At 48.3% G+C, this 19204-nt stretch overlaps 1 protein-coding gene across 5 annotated transcripts in view; it reads left to right on the forward strand.

Moving 5' to 3' along the window:
* The window catches only part of POC5 (POC5 centriolar protein), a 303404-nt gene that overhangs the window by 239498 nt on the left and 44702 nt on the right, over nucleotides 1-19204 (forward strand). The window lies entirely within an intron of this gene.

The raw sequence follows: 19204 nt of genomic DNA on the forward strand, positions 1-19204 counted from the left end.
TTCAAGTTCAAGATGGAGTCACTCAGAGCAGTGATAGCGAATCTGGAAGAAGGGGATTTTATGGTGTCCTTGGACATCAAGGATGCTTACCTTCATGTCCCAATTTGCCCTTCACACCAAGGGTACCTCAGGTTCGTGGTACAAAACTGTCATTATCAGTTTCAGACGCTGCCGTTTGGATTGTCCACGGCACCCAGGGTCTTTACCAAGGTAATGGCCGAAATGATGATCCTTCTTCGAAGAGAAGGCGTATTAATTATCCCTTACTTGGACGATCTCCTGATGAGGGCAAGATCCAGAGAACAGCTGGAGGTCGGAGTAGCACTAACTCAAGTAGTGCTCCAACAGCACGGGTGGATTCTGAATTTTCCAAAATCCCAACTGATCCCGACGACACGTCTGCTGTTCCTAGGGATGATTCTGGACACTGTTCAGAAAAAGGTATTTCTTCCGGAGGAGAAAGCCAGGGAGTTATCCGAACTCGTCAGGAACCTCCTAAAACCAGGGACAGTGTCTGTGCATCAATGCACAAGAGTCCTGGGAAAAATGGTGGCTTCTTACGAAGCGATTCCATTCGGCAGATTCCACACGCACTAATTTTTCAGTGGGATCTGCTAGACAAATGGTCCGGATCGCATCTGCAGATGCATCAGCGGATAAAATTGTCGACAAGGACAAGGGTCTCTCTGCTATGGTGGTTGCAGAGTGCTTATCTGTTAGAGGGCCGCAGATTCGGCATACAGAACTGGGTCCTAGTGACCACGGATGCCAGCCTGAGAGGCTGGGGAGCGGTCACACAAGGAAGAAACTTCCAGGGCGTGTGGTCAAGCCTGGAAACGTCTCTCACATAAATATACTGGAACTAAGAGCAATCTACAATGCTCTAAGCCTGGCAAAACCTCTGCTTCAGGGTCAGCCGGTGTTGATCCAGTCGGACAACATCACGGCAGTCGCCCACGTAAACAGACAGGGCGGCACAAGAAGCAGGAGAGCAATGGCAGAAGCTGCAAGGATTCTTCGCTGGGCGGAAAATCATGTGATAGCACTGTCAGCAGTGTTCATCCCGGGAGTGGACAACTGGGAAGCAGACTTCCTCAGCAGACACGATCTTCACCCGGGAGAGTGGGGACTTCATCCAGAAGTCTTCCACATGATTGTAGTCCATTGGGAAAGACCAATGGTGGACATGATGGCGTCCCGCCTCAACAAAAAACTGGACAGGTATTGCGCCAGGTCAAGAGACCCTCAGGCAATAGCTGTGGACGCTCTGGTAACACCATGGGTGTACCAGTCAGTGTATGTGTTCCCTCCTCTGCCTCTCATACCCAAGGTACTGAGAATTATACGGCAAAGGGGAGTAAGAACGATACTAGTGGCTCCGGACTGGCCAAGAAGGACTTGGTACCCGGAACTTCAGGAGATGCTCACGGAAGATCCGTGGCCTCTACCTCTAAGAAGGGATCTGCTTCAGCAGGGACCGTGTCTATTCCAAGACTTACCGCGGCTGCGTTTGACGGCATGGCGGTTGAACGCCGGATCCTAAGGGAAAAAGGCATTCCGGAAGAGGTCATCCCTACCCTGGTCAAAGCCAGGAAGGAGGTGACTGCACAACATTATCACCGCATTTGGAGAAAATATGTTGCATGGTGTGAGGCCAGGAAGGCCCCGACAGAGGAATTTCAACTGGGTCGATTCCTACATTTCCTGCAAACAGGATTATCTATGGGCCTCAAATTAGGGTCCATTAAGGTTCAAATTTCGGCCCTGTCGATTTTCTTCCAGAAAGAATTGGCTTCAGTTCCTGAAGTCCAGACTTTTGTAAAAGGAGTACTACATATACAGCCCCCGGTTGTGCCCCCAGTGGCACCGTGGGATCTCAATGTAGTTTTGGATTTTCTCAAATCCCATTGGTTTGAGCCACTCAAATCGGTAGATTTGAAATATCTTACATGGAAAGTAACCATGCTACTGGCCCTGGCTTCAGCCAGGAGAGTGTCGGAATTGGCGGCTTTATCGTATAAAAGCCCATATCTGATTTTCCATTCGGACAGGGCAGAATTGAGGACGCGTCCTCATTTTCTGCCTAAGGTGGTATCAGCGTTTCACCTGAACCAGCCTATTGTGGTGCCTGCGGCTACTAGCGATTTGGAGGATTCCAAGTTGCTGGACGTTGTCAGAGCATTGAAAATATATATTTCAAGGACGGCTGGAGTCAGAAAATCTGACTCGCTGTTTATACTGTATGCACCCAACAAGCTGGGTGCTCCTGCTTCTAAGCAGACGATTGCTCGTTGGATTTGTAGCACAATTCAACTGGCACATTCTGTGGCAGGCCTGCCACAGCCTAAATCTGTCAATGCCCACTCCACAAGGAAGGTGGGCTCATCTTGGGCGGCTGCCCGAGGGGTCTCGGCATTACAACTCTGCCGAGCAGCTACGTGGTCAGGGGAGAACACGTTTGTAAAATTCTACAAATTTGATACCCTGGCTAAGGAGGACATGGAGTTCTCTCATTCGGTGCTGCAGAGTCATCCGCACTCTCCCGCCCGTTTGGGAGCTTTGGTATAATCCCCATGGTCCTGACGGAGTCCCCAGCATCCACTAGGACGTCAGAGAAAATAAGAATTTACTCACCGGTAATTCTATTTCTCGTAGTCCGTAGTGGATGCTGGGCGCCCATCCCAAGTGCGGATTGTCTGCAATACTTGTACATAGTTATTGTTACAAAAAAATCGGGTTGTTTATTGTTGTGAGCCATTTTTTCAGAGGCTCCTACGTTATCATACTGTTAACTGGGTTCAGATCACAAGTTGTACGGTGTGATTGGTGTGGCTGGTATGAGTCTTACCCGGGATTCAAAATCCTTCCTTATTGTGTACGCTCGTCCGGGCACAGTATCCTAACTGAGGCTTGGAGGAGGGTCATAGGGGGAGGAGCCAGTACACACCACCTAGTGGTCAAACTTTTAAATTTTGTGCCCTGTCTCCTGCGGAGCCGCTATTCCCCATGGTCCTGACGGAGTCCCCAGCATCCACTACGGACTACGAGAAATAGAATTACCGGTGAGTAAATTCTTATTTTCCGCCATTAACTTGGTGAAAAGCCTCGGGGCCGTGGACAGTTAAAACGGCAACGTCTGAAACTGATAATGACAATCCTGTACCGCGAATCTCAGAAACTCCTGATGAGAGGGATATATGGGGACATGAAGGTAAGCATCCTTTATGTCCAGTGACACCATAAAATCCCCCCCTTCCAGGCAGGCGATCACCGCTCGGAGAGATTCCATCTTGAATTTGAATCTTTTCAGGTACAGGTTCAGGGATTTTAGGTTTAAAATGGGCCTGACCGAACCATCCGGCTTCGGAACCACAAATAGGGTTGAATAATACCCTTTTCCCTGTTGGCTCAGGGGAACCCTGATAATCACTCGCTGTTGACACAGCGTTTGAATTGCAGCTAGCACTACTTCCCGCTCTGGGGTAGAAGCTGGTAAGGCCGACTTGAAAAATCGGCGAGGGAGCACCTCTTCGAATTCCAGCTTGTAGCCCTGGGAGACTATTTCTATCACCCAAGGGTCCACGTCTGACTGAACCCAGACTTGGCTGAATAGTCGAAAGCGTGCCCCCACCTGTGCGGACTCCCGCAGGGGAGCCCCAGCGTCATGCGGTAGACTTAGCGGAAGCCGGGGAGGACTTCTGCTCTTGGGAACCAGCCGCAGCAGGTGTCCTCTTGCCTCTACCCTTACCTCTGGCGAGGAAAGAGGAGCCCCGACCTCTTCTGGATCTATGCGACCGAAATGACTGCATCTGATATTGTGGGGGTTTCTTTTGCTGTTGGGGAACAAAAGGTAAAAAGGTCGACTTACCCACGGTAGCTGTAGAAACCAGGTCCGCGAAGCCGTCCCCAAACAATACATCACCTTTGTAAGGTAAAACCTCCATATGCCTTTTTGAGTCTGCATCCCCCGTCCATTGGCGGATCCATAAGGCTCTTCTTGCCGAAATAGCCATAGCATTGGCTCTTGAACCCAGTAATCCAATGTCTCTTTGAGCGTCCCTCATATATAAGACTGCGTCCTTAATATGAGCTAATGTTAACAAAATTGTATCCCTATCTAGGGTATCAAGATCAGCTGACAGTGTATCTGTCCAAGTTGCTACTGCACTACATACCCATGCCGACGCAATTGCCGGTCTAAGCAAAGTACCAGTATGAGTGTAGATAGACTTTAATGTAGTCTCTTGCCTGCGGTCCGCAGGATCCTTGAGGGCCGCTGTGTCAGGGGACGGTAGCGCCACCTTCTTGGAAAGGCGTGTTAAGGCTTTGTCCACTGTGGGAGAGGATTCCCAACGTACCCTGTCCTGTGTAGGGAAATGGTACGCCATAAGAACCCTTTTGGGAATCTGCAGCTTCTTATCTGGAGTTTCCCATGCTTATTCACATAACTCATTAATTTCATGTGAAGGAGGAAAGTTTATAACCTGTTTCTTTACCTTAAACATGTGTATCCTCGTGTCGGGTACCGAGGGCTCATCAGTGATATGTAAGACATCTTTTATTGCAATAATCATGCACTGAATACTTTTTGTCACCCTGGGGTGCAATTTTGCTTCATCATAGTCGACACTGGAATCAGAGTCTGTGTTGGTATCTGTGTCCCTTATTTGTGAGAAGGGACGTTTCTGAGACCCCGACGGGTCCTGTGAGTCTGTACAATCTGTAGATTGATTACCTGCCGACGCGCTGGACTCTGCTTTGTCCAGCCTTTTTTTTTTTTTTTTTTTTAAATAATTTTTATTCACGGGATCACAAATACAATCAGATACCAGCAGTTAATGGTTTCAACAGATGACATAGGAGGTATAGCATAACATTTAGTGGTTATACAGATGATTGGAAAAAACAGTGATCCATTTTTAACCCAAACAGCGGGTATTGTAAAATAGAGAAAAGGGCTAGTCAGTAGCGCAGCCATCTGACCAGCGTTAGGAGGTAAGAGTAGAAGAAGGTCAAAGAGAAAAAAGACATGGAAGGAGAGAAAAAAGAAGAGAGAGGGATAGAGAAGAATAGAATAGAATCCCCGGGAGGGTCTCTTCAAATATGGTGCAGGGTATCACAGAGTATAGGGTGATGGTGCGTGCTGGGTAGCCAGCCATGGACTCCAAATTTTCTCAAATGACTTAGGGGAGCAGTTAATTATGCTAGTCATATAGTCCATGCGATAAGCGTACCAAATACGGGCAATTATAGATTGCATGGAGGGCGGGACTGGGTTTTTCCAATCTGCAGCTAGTTGACATGTTGTTGCGGATACTATATGTCGCAATAATTTATTTTGATATTTGGTTAATGTTGGTAGATTTAAGGGGAGGAGAATGTATTTGGGGTCAGAAGGGACAGAGATCTGCAGCAAGCTAGATATAAAGTTAATCACTGCCCTCCACATATGCACTATTTTAGGACATGACCACCAGATGTGTAGGAAAGAGCCCTCTGCGCCACATCCTCTCCAGCATCTATCCGACGTATCCGGGTACATTTTGCTCAAACGAGATGGTACATAATACCATCTATATAATAATTTATAGACATTCTCTTTAATTCTAACGCAGATGGAACTAGACGCCGCGTTGCTCCAGGCCTCAGACCACTCATCATCGTCCAAGGCCGAGCCTAGGTCTGTTTCCCATGCTCTCTCATGAGGATCTCGCTGAGAGGGAGCATCTCCAGTGAGAGTAGTGTATAAGAGGGAAATTAGGCCTTTGGTCGAGTGACGTCTGAAACATATAGTTTCAAGCGTGGTCATGGGTCTACTAGAGAGGACGCGGCCCATGGAGGAGTGAAAATGTCTGAGTTGCAAGAATTGATAAAAATATCTAGAGGGAATATCAATATTTTCTTGAATCTGAGAAAATTGTGGAAAACTAGTATCCCTGGTAATATCATTCAGATATAGAATACCTCTATCTCGCCAAGGAGCAAACAGTGATTTATTTGTGCCAGGAGGGAATGTAGGGTTGTGTAATATTGGGATAATAGGGGATGGGGTTGGGGCTAAGCTATATTTCCTATTAGCAAAGTCCCAAATCGTTAGTGAGCGGGAGACCACGGGATGTGATGCTATAGTCCTGGGGCGGCAGGATTTCGAAAGCCAGAGAAGAGAAGAGAGAGTAGAGAGACCCACCTCAGCGGTTTCTATAGCTACCCAGACCCTGTTAGATTCGGGGTTGCACCATTGTACACAGTGTGAGAGCTGTGTAGCGAAATAATATCTTCTAAAATCTGGGATGCCTAGGCCACCACTAAATGTGGGACGTTGTAAAAGTTTCAACCGAACACGGGGACGCTTATTCGCCCATATGAACTGTGACGTATGGAATTGTAAGAATTTAAAAACAGATGGAGGGATAAATATCGGGAGGGTCTGGAACAGGTAAAGTATCCGAGGGAGCACGTTCATCTTCACCGAGTTTACCCTACCTATCCAGGAGATAAAGAGGCTAGACCAAGAAGACAAGTCCGATTTGATTTGATCTAGAAGCCTAGGGAAGTTAGCCTGGTAAAGTTGATGATAACTATGTGTCAAAAAAATACCTAGGTATTTAATCTTTCGCTTGTGCCATTGAAATGGAAAGGAGTTTTCCAAAGAGAGCTTAATCTGACCGGGGATATAAAAGTTCAGTACTTCAGTTTTACTCGTATTAAGTTTATAACCTGAGTGTTTAGAATAGAGGTCTATCTCAGAAAGGAGTGGCTGTAACGACTGAGATGGGGATCCCAGAGATATTAGAACATCGTCTGCGTATAACGCAATTTTATGTTCAGTAGGGCCCACCCGCACTCCAGCTATATCTACATTAGCTCTGATCCGTGCCGCTAGCGGTTCCATAACCAGGGCAAACAGCAATGGGGAAAGCGGGCATCCCTGTCTGGTGCCGTTAGTAATGTTGAATGCGGAAGAGGTGAGGCGATTAACAGAGACCGTGGCCGTAGGGGATCTGTAAAGCGCCGAGACACCTTCAAGGAATCTGCCAGAAAAACCCATTCTCCGGAGCACTGAGAAAGCAAAGGGCCAGGAAATTCTGTCAAAAGCCTTCTCGGCATCTAATGCTAGCAACAACGAGGGCAATTTCTGTTTATGGATAGAGTGGATCAAATCTATGGCTCTCCTGGTATTATCAGAGGCCTGGCGGCCAGAGATGAACCCCACCTGGTCCGGGTGTATCAGTTGTGTAAGTAGGGGAGCTAAGCGGTTGGCTAGGATTTTAGCGTATATCTTAAGATCTACGTTTAGCAAAGAAATCGGGCGATAATTGGAACAATGTGTGGAATCCCTTCCAGGTTTTGGAATCACAATAATGTCAGCTTGTACCGTCGCAGGCGCAAATGATGCTCCCTCTAAAACACTGTTAAAGAGCGAGGTAAGATATGGAGCCAATTCCGTATGGAATGTTTTGTAGTACTGAGCGGTAAAGCCATCTGGACCCGGGGCAGCTGACGATCGCATAGATTTGATAGCGGCAACAGTCTCCTCCAGCGATATATCCGCATTAAGAAGAGAAATCTGTTGCTCCGTCAAACCTGGTAAGGGGGCACCCAACAGATATGAACATGCTCCCCCCGAATCATCGGAGGGAAGAGGGGGGGTAGGGAGATTATATAAGGAGCTATAATAGTCTCGAAATTCCTCCACCATCAGTTTTGGATCATATGTGAGAGCGTCTAGCGTAGAAGAATATAGTTTGTCTATCAGTCCTATAGCTCGCTTACTTCGTAGCTTATTAGCTAAAAGGCTATCTATTTTATCCGCTTTATCATAAAATTTTTGACGAAGCTTCTGTAGTATAGTTGCCGCTCTCCGCGATAAAAGGGTGTTCAACTGGCCTCGGAGGTTATTTATCTGGGAGAGTAGGGAGTCGCACGGGGCAATTTTGTGTTGGGCTAGAAGCGCAGTAATTTGGGATTCCAATGAGGAAACTTCCTGTGTGGCTTTCTTACGTATGGCTGAGGCCTTAGACATAAATTGGCCACGAATAGTGGCTTTGTGTGCTTCCCATACCAGACTAGGAGAGACTTCTGGGGAGGCGTTTTCCTCGAAGAAAAATTTTAAGTTCAGTTTAGTGTCTGAAAGAGTGGAGGGGTGCGAAAGGAGAGTATCATCAAGACGCCATTTACGGGACTTATTAGGGGTTCTATAGAGATCGATCATGATATACACTCCTGCATGGTCTGTCCAGGAACAGGGAGTGATGCCTGAATCAGATATCAGCGTCGAGATTGAGCGAGAGACATGTATCATATCTATCCGAGAGTAGTGCTTATGAGGTGCAGAGTAGTGGGTGTAGTCTCTAGCGTTGGAGTGTTTAAGACGCCAAGTGTCTTGTAGGTCAAGGCGTGTGAGGGAGGATGTCAGTGTAAGGGCCGCATCAGACGGAGACGCTTCCTTCTTATGTTTGGGAGGAGTGGATTTATCTAAGAAGGGGTCAAGCACAGTGTTGAAGTCCCCACCTAAAATAATGTGGCCTTGTGCTACTCTATTGAGATGCAAAAAGAGCGTGCGAAAAAAACGGGATTGGTCCTGATTAGGGGCGTATACAGACACTAGTGTTAGTATATCAGTGCGGATCGTACCTATCACTATCAGGTACCGGCCGTCAGGGTCAGCTATGGTTGTAGTGTGGACAAATGGGATATTGCGATGGATCAGTATAGCTACCCCCCTTTTTTTACAAGTAGCAGAGGCAAAAAAGGTCTGGGTAAATTGCTTACCGTGAAGTTGAGAGTGTGTACCGGTGAAGTGGGTCTCTTGGAGGAAAACTATATCAGCCTTCTCTCTTCGACAGGCGGATAACATCACTGTACGTTTCTTGGGAGAATTAAGCCCGTTAACATTTATAGAACATAGTTTAAGCGCCATGTGACACTAAAGAACAAAAGAGGATCAGTGGAAACCCGTCCCGGGGAAGAAAGAAAAGGAAAGAAGAAGAACAACGAAGAACAAGAATTAGACATATAGAAGAAAAGAAAGAGATAGAAAACCCATACGGGAAAGAACTCTGAATTATAGGGTCCCGAACAAGGACCGCTACACAGATATAAAACAGCATATTTCGAAATAACAAATAAAGGGAGCACGGGGGTAGTGGGAACAGTCAAGCTATCGCAGGAGAACCGGGTCCCTCTGGACCGCAACAGTTGAGTCGGCTAGAGCCGAAGATACATTAATGTAACCCATAATATGAAAAATTATGAACGAACAAAGACGTACTGTGTCATAACAAAAGAACAACAAAAAAACAAAAACAAAAAGGGGGGGGGGACAAGGGAAGCAAGGGGAGACAAGGCAAACGGGATAAGCCCAGTGTAATATTATCAGGTTAGGCGTAGCACATGTTAAACCTTAAACCCTGGTGTGCATCATCAAAGGTCATGGTAAACGCCTATAAAGATGGAAGGCGATAGTAAGAGTTTCCTCTTATCAGGAGACACGTTTCAATAGAGTTAAGAGCTGTTTAAATGTATTCAAATAAAAGTTCGCCAAAATCAAGGGGGGTCGTCTGTGTCGTTGCGGTGACGAGTTACCCTCGTCCATTCAGGCGCTGGGACCTGAGAGCGTTGTGGCCCAGAGGAAGAGGCAGTCCCCCCGTCAGATGGTGGTGCAGGGAGGAGACCAAGTTTGGCCAACAGATCCTGTCCTTGGTTTAGGGTTTTGATAGAGTGGGTAGAATTGTTCGCTGTTACTTGTAGCATGAAAGGAAATCCCCACCTATATCGTATTTGGTGTTGGCGCAGTATGCGAGTAACAGGCTGCAAGTCCCGTCTCTTTTGAATGGTGGAGGGGGCCAGATCTTGAAAAACTTGCAGTTGCATATCCCTGAAAGTGATCACCGGAGAGTCTCGTAGTGACGTGAGAATACGTTCCTTAGAACGAAAATAATGTAACCGAACTATAACATCCCTAGGTGGCTGTGTCGGGGTCGGTTTTGCTCGGAGCGCTCTGTGAGCCCTATCACAAAGGCAATCAGCATCTGAAAGGCCAGGTACGACGTGTTGAAAGAAGTCTTTCAGGAAGGTTGGTAGTGCAGAGCTAAGGACTGATTCCGACACGTTACGGATGCGTAGATTGTTGCGACGGGAGCGATTCTCTTGATCTTCTTGACGTTCTTTGAGATCTTCCATCTCGTCGTGAAGTCTGGAGAGCTCCGAGTCAAGACGTTGCTGAGAGCGGCAAAGGTCGTCTGTCTTTGATTCAAGAGCATCTGTACGATTGCCAAGGGTCGTGAGATCAGATTTTAACTCGGCGATAGCTGTGGAAAGTTCTTGCTTAAAGGCGGACTGCACCCCTTCAAGTAAACTGGTCATAACTGCTTGGATCTGTGGGTCAATACCCGTTTACGATGAGCAGGGGGAAGAAGGAGAATCCGTGATGGATGCAGGAGTAGGGGGACCCTTAGATTTTTGTCCAAAGAAATTTGTGGGGGCCTGCGCGTTTTTCTTGTTTCTCTGCGACATCATGGGGAAGTAAAGAGGGTAGGCGGGGTATCACAAATGTAAAAAAAAAAAAAAAAGGACACAGACGTTGTTTGTCGGAGGTATGTTTAAGCAGAGAAGGTATAAAGAAAACTATCACGGTCCAGGTGGGACATATTGTGTTGTTAGGCCAGCATCTCAGACAGCACAGTGGGGGAGATAAGGGCCAGTGATCCCGTCATTATCATCGTAGGGCAGCCAACGATTGATAAGCGGCACGTGTAGCAATGGATAGTAGCGTGACCCCAGAAGCAAAGAGAGTAAGGATCCGGCAGTGTCAGAGGGAGAGACTAGGATAGGCGGTCCCACAATCTTACCCGGTCGTCTGTATGCGGACGTCTCCGGGAGCTGTGTATCGTAATGTGGCACCGGAGCTTGGCTGACGACCGATCCGTCGGCAGGTAGTGTGCGACGTCGGGAGTCGGCGGATGCAGCACGACCCACAGATCTTCCCCCCTCAAAACGGCTGGCAGAGGTGTGGTGATATAGGCTGGAGGCTGCACTGTGATTCCCGGGGGAGAGAGAGAGAGAGAGAGAGAGCAGGGGCTATTTAGTAATAAAAGGCTCGTCTGCCACTTTCAAGATGGCCGCCGCAGCCGGTCTCCAGCAGAGCCGCAGCGACGTGAGGAGAAGTGAACCAGCCCAGGATTCCCCTGGGTCGATGTCCTCCACCAGCTCTCCCCCGGCGGTAGCCGCGACGGGAGAGTCCCGGCCCGCACAGGCTGCTCAAGAGCGCACCTCGTCCGTGCGGCTCACTCTGCCCCCTCCAAGATGGCCGCCGGCTTCGGGCGCATCCAGCCTCCTCGCGTCTTCTGTGTACCCGGCTCCAGGGGATCACATCCACCGTCCCCAGCTGTCGGTAAGGGTCCACGGGGAGGGGAGAGATCGCGGGCAGCTAGATTACCACAATCCGCGTCTCCCACGGGTCCGCGCCTCCCGGCCGGGTCGGTCGCCAGAAATTGAGGTCCCGGCTTCTATAGGGTGGGAAGGCCGCAACCTGCAGGAACAGGAAAAACCTGTTCCCCGGCTCCGCAGCTCTTCCACACCAGTTGCCCTGGCTCCAGGGTAATATAAAAGGGCTCCTGGGGGAATTCAAATGCAAACAGTTTTGTTTTATTAGGGCAAATAGCAGGCCTTTTTCAGGAGCTCTCTAGGGACACTCCTGCTCAGTCTAGCTGCAAGCCACTCCCCTTGTCCAGCCTTTTATGCAGTGAAGCTACACTAGCATTTAACATATGCCACATATCCATCCAATCCTGAGTCGGCACCGCCGATTGAGACACACCACTCATCTGTTCCACCTCCTCATTGGATAAGCCTTCCGTTTCAGACATGCCGACACACGTACCGACACCCCCCACACACAGGGATATAGCTATGAGGGGACAATTCCCTAAAGCAGGCCCTTTGGAGAGACAGAGAGAGAGTATGCCAGCACACACCAGCGCCAAACTGACCCAGGGGGAAAAAAACAGATAGCGCTTTTATATATATATATATATATATATATATATATCCCCCACTCACTGCGCCAAATATGTGCCCCCTCTCTTTTTTTCAGCCCTCTGATGCTCAGCAGGGGAGAGTCCGGGGAGCCAGCGTTCTCTGCAGCCTCTGTGGAGAAAATGGCGCTGGTTAGTGCTAAGGGATCAAGCTCCGCCCCCTCACGCGGCGGGCTTCGGCCCCGCTCGTAAATTTGAAAAAAATGGCGGGGATCTGTAGTTTACTGCCTCCGCAGCCTAACTACATGCTTTAATGCCCAAAACGAGGTTTATTGCTGCCCAGGGCGCCCCCCCTGCGTCCTGCACCCATCAGTGCCCAGTGTGTGTGTAAGTGTGGGAGCAATGGAAGCTGCGCGCTTACCTCATGAAGATCTGAAGTCTTCTGCCGCCTGACGTCTTCATATGTCTTTCATACTCACCTGACTTCTTTTTTCCGGCATCTGTGAGGAGGATGGCGGTGCGGCTCCGGGACGAACCCCAGAGTGAGACCTGTGTTCCGACTCCCTCTGGAGCTAATGATATCCAGTAGCCTAAGAAACAGAGCCCTTAAACTCTTAAGAAGTGGGTCTGCTTCTCTCCCCTCAGTCCCACGATGCAGGGAGTCTGTTGCCAGCAGAGCTCTCTGAAAATAAAAAACCTAACAAAATTCTTTTTACAGAAAACTCAGGAGAGCTCCTTGTAATGCACCCTATCTCCTCTGGGCACAAGATCTAAGTGAGGTCTGGAGGAGGGGCATAGAGGGAGGAGCCAGTGCACACCATACTAGAAAGTTCTTTTAGGTGCCCATGTCTCCTGCGGAGCCCGTCTATACCCCATGGTCCTTACGGAGTCCCCAGCATCCTCTAGGACGTAAGAGAAACATATATTTTCATTGCACATGCCCACAAAATTAGGCCTATGGCTGTGTCTGTATGCTATTTTGGTTCTTTTCCTTTTGCTTGGAGAGTCGGAATGGGGGAGTGCTCAATCAGTAAGTAACACTGCATCAATATTTTGAGGTCAATATCTGATGTTGCCATCCCCTGGTTTCCCCCAATTTAGTTGTCTGTGTTGTCCCACCATCAGTGGTATGGGTGTTTCTATATTGGGTGCCATGTGTGACCAGGTGAGCCCACACTGAACCCATGTTTAATCACTTACCTTTCTGGAGTCCCACGTCGACGTTGTCGCTGCAGGAGAAATCTCTCGGGAATTGGTGCTGCAACCTTTTTCCCGGTGATTCGCGCATGCACGATAAAGATTTGTATCTGGGAGCACGGCGGCCATGTTTACGGTGTGTAAGGCACAGCCGTCAGCAAGGGGGCCCGCACAGAGTCTGCACATGGGCCCTCTTCTCTCTTAAAATATCCTCTCATGTTTCACAGTAATAGATCCACTACTGACACTGGAAAACTGTAGGTTAGAACATTTAGGGTTCTCATTTAAAGAAACCTCCTTTTCTCTATCGTCCTAGTGGATGCTGGGGTTCCTGAAAGGACCATGGGGAATAGCGGCTCCGCAGGAGACAGGGCACAAAAAGTAAAGCTTTAGGATCAGGTGGTGTGCACTGGCTCCTCCCCCTATGACCCTCCTCCAAGCCTCAGTTAGATTTTTGTGCCCGGCCGAGAAGGGTGCAATCTAGGTGGCTCTCCTAAAGAGCTGCTTAGAAAAGTTTAGCTTAGGTTTTTTATTTTACAGTGAGTCCTGCTGGCAACAGGATCACTGCAACGAGGGACTTAGGGGAGAAGAAGTGAACTCACCTGCGTGCAGGATGGATTGGCTTCTTGGCTACTGGACATTAGCTCCAGAGGGACGATCACAGGTACAGCCTGGATGGTCACCGGAGCCTCGCCGCCGGCCCCCTTGCAGATGCTGAAACAAGAAGAGGTCCAGAATCGGCGGCAGAAGACTCCTCAGTCTTCTTAAGGTAGCGCACAGCACTGCAGCTGTGCGCCATTTTCCTCTCAGCACACTTCACACGGCAGTCACTGAGGGTGCAGGGCGCTGGGAGGGGGGCGCCCTGGGAGGCAAATGAAAACCTTTTTTGGCTAAAAATACCTCACATATAGCCTCCGGGGGCTATATGGAGATATTTAACCCCTGCCAGAATCCGTTAAGAGCGGGAGACGAGGCCGCCGAAAAAGGGGCGGGGCCTATCTCCTCAGCACACAGCGCCATTTTCCCTCACAGAAAGGCTGGAGGGAAGGCTCCCAGGCTCTCCCCTGCACTGCACTACAGAAACAGGGTTAAAACAGAGAGGGGGGGCACTAATTTGGCGTTAGAAATATATAAAAAAGATGCTATAAGGGAAAACACTTATATAAGGTTGTCCCTATATAATTATAGCGTTTTTGGTGTGTGCTGGCAAACTCTCCCTCTGTCTCCCCAAAGGGCTAGTAGGTCCTGTCCTCTATCAGAGCATTCCCTGTGTGTGTGCTGTGTGTCGGTACGTGTGTGTCGACATGTATGAGGACGATGTTGGTGAGGAGGCGGAGCAATTGCCTGTAATGGTGATGTCACTCTCTAGGGAGTCGACACCGGAATGGATGGCTTATTTAGGGAATTACGTGATAATGTCAACACGCGCCAAGGTCGGTTGACGAAATGAGACGGCCGACAAACAATTAGTACCGGTCCAGACGTCTCAAAAACACCGTCAGGGGTTTTTTAAAACGCCCGTTTACTTTAGTCGGTCGACACAGACACAGACAGGGACACTGAATCCAGTGTCGACGGTGAATAAACAAACGTATTCCTTATTAGGGCCACACGTTAAGGGCAATGAAGGAGGTGTTACATATTTCTGATACTACAAGTACCACAAAAGAGGGTATTATGTGGGATGTGAAAAAACTACCGTAGTTTTTCCTGAATCAGATAAATTAAATGAAGTGTGTGATGATGCGTGGGTTCCCCCCAATAGAAAATATGGGCGGTATACCCTTTCCCGCCAGAAGTTAGGGCGCGTTGGGAAACACCCCTTAGGGTGGATAAGGCGCTCACACGCTTATCAGAACAAGTGGCGGTACCGTCTATAGATAGGGCCGTCCTCAAGGAGCCAGCTGACAGGAGGCTGGAAAAATATCATAAAAAGTATATACACACATACTGGTGTTATACTGCGACCAGCGATCGCCTCAGCCTGGATGTGCAGAGCTGGGGTGGCTTGGTCGGATTCCCTGACTAAAAATATTGATACCCTTGACAGGGACAGTATTTTATTGACTATAGAGCATTTAAAGGATGTATTTCTATATATGCGAGATGCACAGAGGGATATTTGCACTCTGGCATCAAGAGTAAGTGCGATGTCCATATCTGCCAGAAGATGTTTATGGACACGACAGTGGTCAGGTGATGCAGATTCCAAACGGCACAAAGGTGTATTGCCGTATAAAGGAAGAGGAGTTATTTGGGGTCGGTCCATCGGACCTGGTGGCCACGGCAACTGCTGGAAAATCCACCGTGTTTACCCTAAGTCACATCTCTGCAGAAAAAGACACCGTCTTTTCAGCTTCAGTCCTTTCGTCCCTATAAGAGTCATATCTGCCCAGGGATAGAGGAAAGGGAAGAAGACTGCAGCAGGCAGCCCATTCCCAGGAACAGAAGCGTTTCCACCGCTTCTGACAAGCTCTCAGCATGACGCTGAGACCGTACAGGGCCCCTGGATCCTACAAGTAGTATCCCAGGGGTACAGTTTGGAATGTCGAGACGTTTCCCCTGCGCAGGCTCCTGAAGTCTGCTTTACCAAGGTCTCCCTCCGACAAGGAGGCAGTATGGAAAAAAATTCACGAGCTGTATTCCCAGCAGGTGATAATTAAATTACCCCTCCTACAACAAGAAAAGGGGTATTATTCCACACTATATTGTGGTACTGAAGCCAGAAGGCTAGGTGAGACTTATTCTAAATCTAAAAAAATTTGAACACTTACAAAGGTTCAAATCAAGATGGAGTCACTCAGAGCAGTGATAACGAACCGGGATCCATGTCCCAAATTTGCCCTTATCACTAAGGGTACCTCAGGTTCGTGGTACAGAACTGTCACTATCAGTTTCAGACGCTGCCGTTTGGATTGTCTACGGCACCCCGGGTCTTTACCAAGGTAATGGCCGAAATGATGGTTCTTCTTCGAAGAAAAGGCGTCTTAATTATCCCTTACTTGGACGATCTCCTGATAAGGGCAAAGTCCAGGGAACAGTTGGAGGTCGGAGTAGCACTATCTCGGATACTGTTACAACAGCAGGGGTGGATTCTAAATATTCCAAAATCGCAGCTGATCCCGACAACAAGTCTCCTGTGCTTAGGGATGATTCTGGACACAGTCCAGAAAAAAAGGTGTTTCTCCCGGAAGAGAAAGCCAGGGAGTTATCCGAGCTAGTCAGGAACCTCCTAAAATCAGTGCATCATTGCACAAGGGCCATGGTAAAAAAATGGTGACTTCCTTCGAAGCAATTCCAGTCGGCAGATTTCATGCAAGAACTTTTCAGTGGGATCTGCTGGACAAATGGTCCGGATCGCATCTTCAGATGCATCAGCGGATAACCCTATATCCAAGGACAAGGGTGTCTCTCCTGTGGTGGTTACAGAGTGCTCATCTTCTAGAGGGCCGCAGATTCGGCATTCAGTTTTGGATGTTGGTGACCACGGAGGCCAGCCCGAGAGGCTGGGGAGCAGTCACACAAGGAAAAAATTTCCAGGGAGTGTGATCAAGTCTGGAGATTTTTCTCCACATAAATATAGCTAAGGGTAAATTTATAATGCTCTAGGCTTAGCAAGACCTCTGCTTCAAGGTCAGCCGGTATTGATCCAGTGGGATAAAACATCACGGCAGTCGCCCACGTAAATAGACAGGGCGGCACAAGAAGCAGGAGGGCAGTGGCAAAAACTGCAAGGACTTTTCGCTGGGCGGAAAATCATGTGATAGCACTGTCAGCAGTGTTTCATTCCGGGAATGGAAACTGGGAAGCAGACTTCCTCAGTAGGCACGACCTCCACCCGGCAGAGTGGGAACTTCATGGGGAAGTTTTCCACATAATTGTAAACCGTTGGGAATTACCAAAGGTGGACATGATGGCGTCCCGTCTGAACAAAAAACGGGACAGGTATTGCGCCAGGTTAAGAGACCCTCAGGCAATAGCTGTGGACGGTCTGGTAACACCGTGGGTGTACCAGTCGGTGTATGTGTTCCATCCTCTGCTTTTCATACCTAAGGTACTGAGAATTATAAGACGTAGAGGAGTAAGAACTATACTCATGGCTCCGGATTGGCCAAGAAGGACTTGGTACCCGGAACTTCAAGAGATGCTCACAGAGGACTTATGGCCTCTGCCGCTAAGAAGGAACTTGTTTCAGCAAGTACCATGTCTGTTCCAAGACTTACCGCAGCTGCGTTTGACGGCATGGCGGTGGAACGCCGGATCCTAAGGGAAAAGGCATTCAGGAAGAGGTCATTCCTACCCTGGTCAAAGCCAGAAAGGAGGTGACCGCACAACATTATCACCACATGTGGCGAAAATATGTTGCGTGGTGTGAGGCCAGGAAGGCCCCACGAAGAAATTTCAACTCGGTCGATTCCTGCATTTCTTGCAAACAGGAGTGTCTATGGGCCTCAAATTGGGGTCCATTAAGGTTCAAATTTCGGCCCTGTCGATTTTTCTTCCAGTAAGAATTGGCTTCAGTTCCTGAAGTCCAGAAGTTTGTCAAGGGAGTATTGCATATACAACCCCCTTTTGTGCCTCCAGTGGCACTGTGGGATCTCAACGTAGTTCTGGGATTCCTCAAAACACATTGGTTTAAAACCAGTCAAATCTGTGGATTTGAAGCATCTCACATGAAAAGTGAACATGCTCTTGGACCTGGCCTGGACCAGGCGAGTGTCAAATTGGTGGTTTTTTTCTCAAAAAAGCCCATATCTGTTTGTCTTTTCGGACAGGGCAGAGCTGCGGACTCGTCCCCAGTTCTCTCCCTAAGGTGGTGTCAGTGTTTCACCTGAACCAGCTTATTGTGGTGTCTTGCGCCTACTAGGGACTTGGAGGACTCCAAGTTGCTAGATGTGGTCAGGGCCCTGAAAATATAGGTTCCAGGACGGCTGGAGTCAGGAAAACTGACTTGCTGTTATCCTGTATGCACCCAACAAACTGGGTGCTCTTGCTTTTAAGCAGACTTTTGCGAGTTGGATGTGTAATACAATTCAGCTTGCACATTCTGTGGCAGGCCTGCCACAGCCAAAATATGTAAATGCCCATTCCACAAGGAAGGTGGGCTCATCTTGGGTGGCTGCCCGAGGGGTCTCGGCTTTACAACTTTGCCGAGCGGCTATTTAGTCAGGGGCAAACACGTTTGTAAAATCCTACAAATTTGATACCCTGGCTAAGGAGGACCTGGAGTTCTCTCATTCGGTGCTGCAGAGTCATCCGCACTCTCCCTCCCGTTTGGGAGCTTTGGTATAATCCCCATGGTCCTTTCAGGAACCCCAGCATCCACTAGGACGATAGAGAAAATAAGAATTTACTTACCGATAATTCTATTTCTCGGAGTCCGTAGTGGATGCTGGGCGCCCATCCCAAGTGCGGATTATCTGCATTACTTGTACATAGTTACAAAAATCGGGTTATTATTGTTGTGAGCCATCTTTTCAGAGGCTCCGCTGTTATCATACTGTTAACTGGGTTCAGATCACAGGTTGTACAGTGTGATTGGTGTGGCTGGTATGAGTCTTACCCGGGATTCATAAATCCTTCCTTATTGTGTACGCTCGTCCGGGCACAGTACCTAACTGAGGCTTGGAGGAGGGTCATAGGGGGAGGAGCCAGTGCACACCACCTGATCCTAAAGCTTTACTTTTTGTGCCCTGTCTCCTGCGGAGCCGCTATTCCCCATGGTCCTTTCAGGAACCCCAGCATCCACTACGGACTCCGAGAAATAGAATTATCGGTAAGTAAATTCTTATTTTCTATCCCTCGGTTTTCCAGTATCACTAGTGGATCTTTTTTTTATTTATTTTTATGTCAAGACAGATTGCTCTTCAGATTTATAATTGATGCTATACTTAATGTGTTTAATAATATAATATGGATTTGTTAGGTATGATACTACACTATGATGGTGCCTTGTGTTATTTATATTCTCGGAGAACTCCATGATCTATTGGGGAAAGAGTATCACAAGCACTCCAGTTATTCAGATTGTT

Source organism: Pseudophryne corroboree, chromosome 1 (assembly GCF_028390025.1).
Source record: "Pseudophryne corroboree isolate aPseCor3 chromosome 1, aPseCor3.hap2, whole genome shotgun sequence".
Taxonomy (NCBI): domain Eukaryota; kingdom Metazoa; phylum Chordata; class Amphibia; order Anura; family Myobatrachidae; genus Pseudophryne; species Pseudophryne corroboree.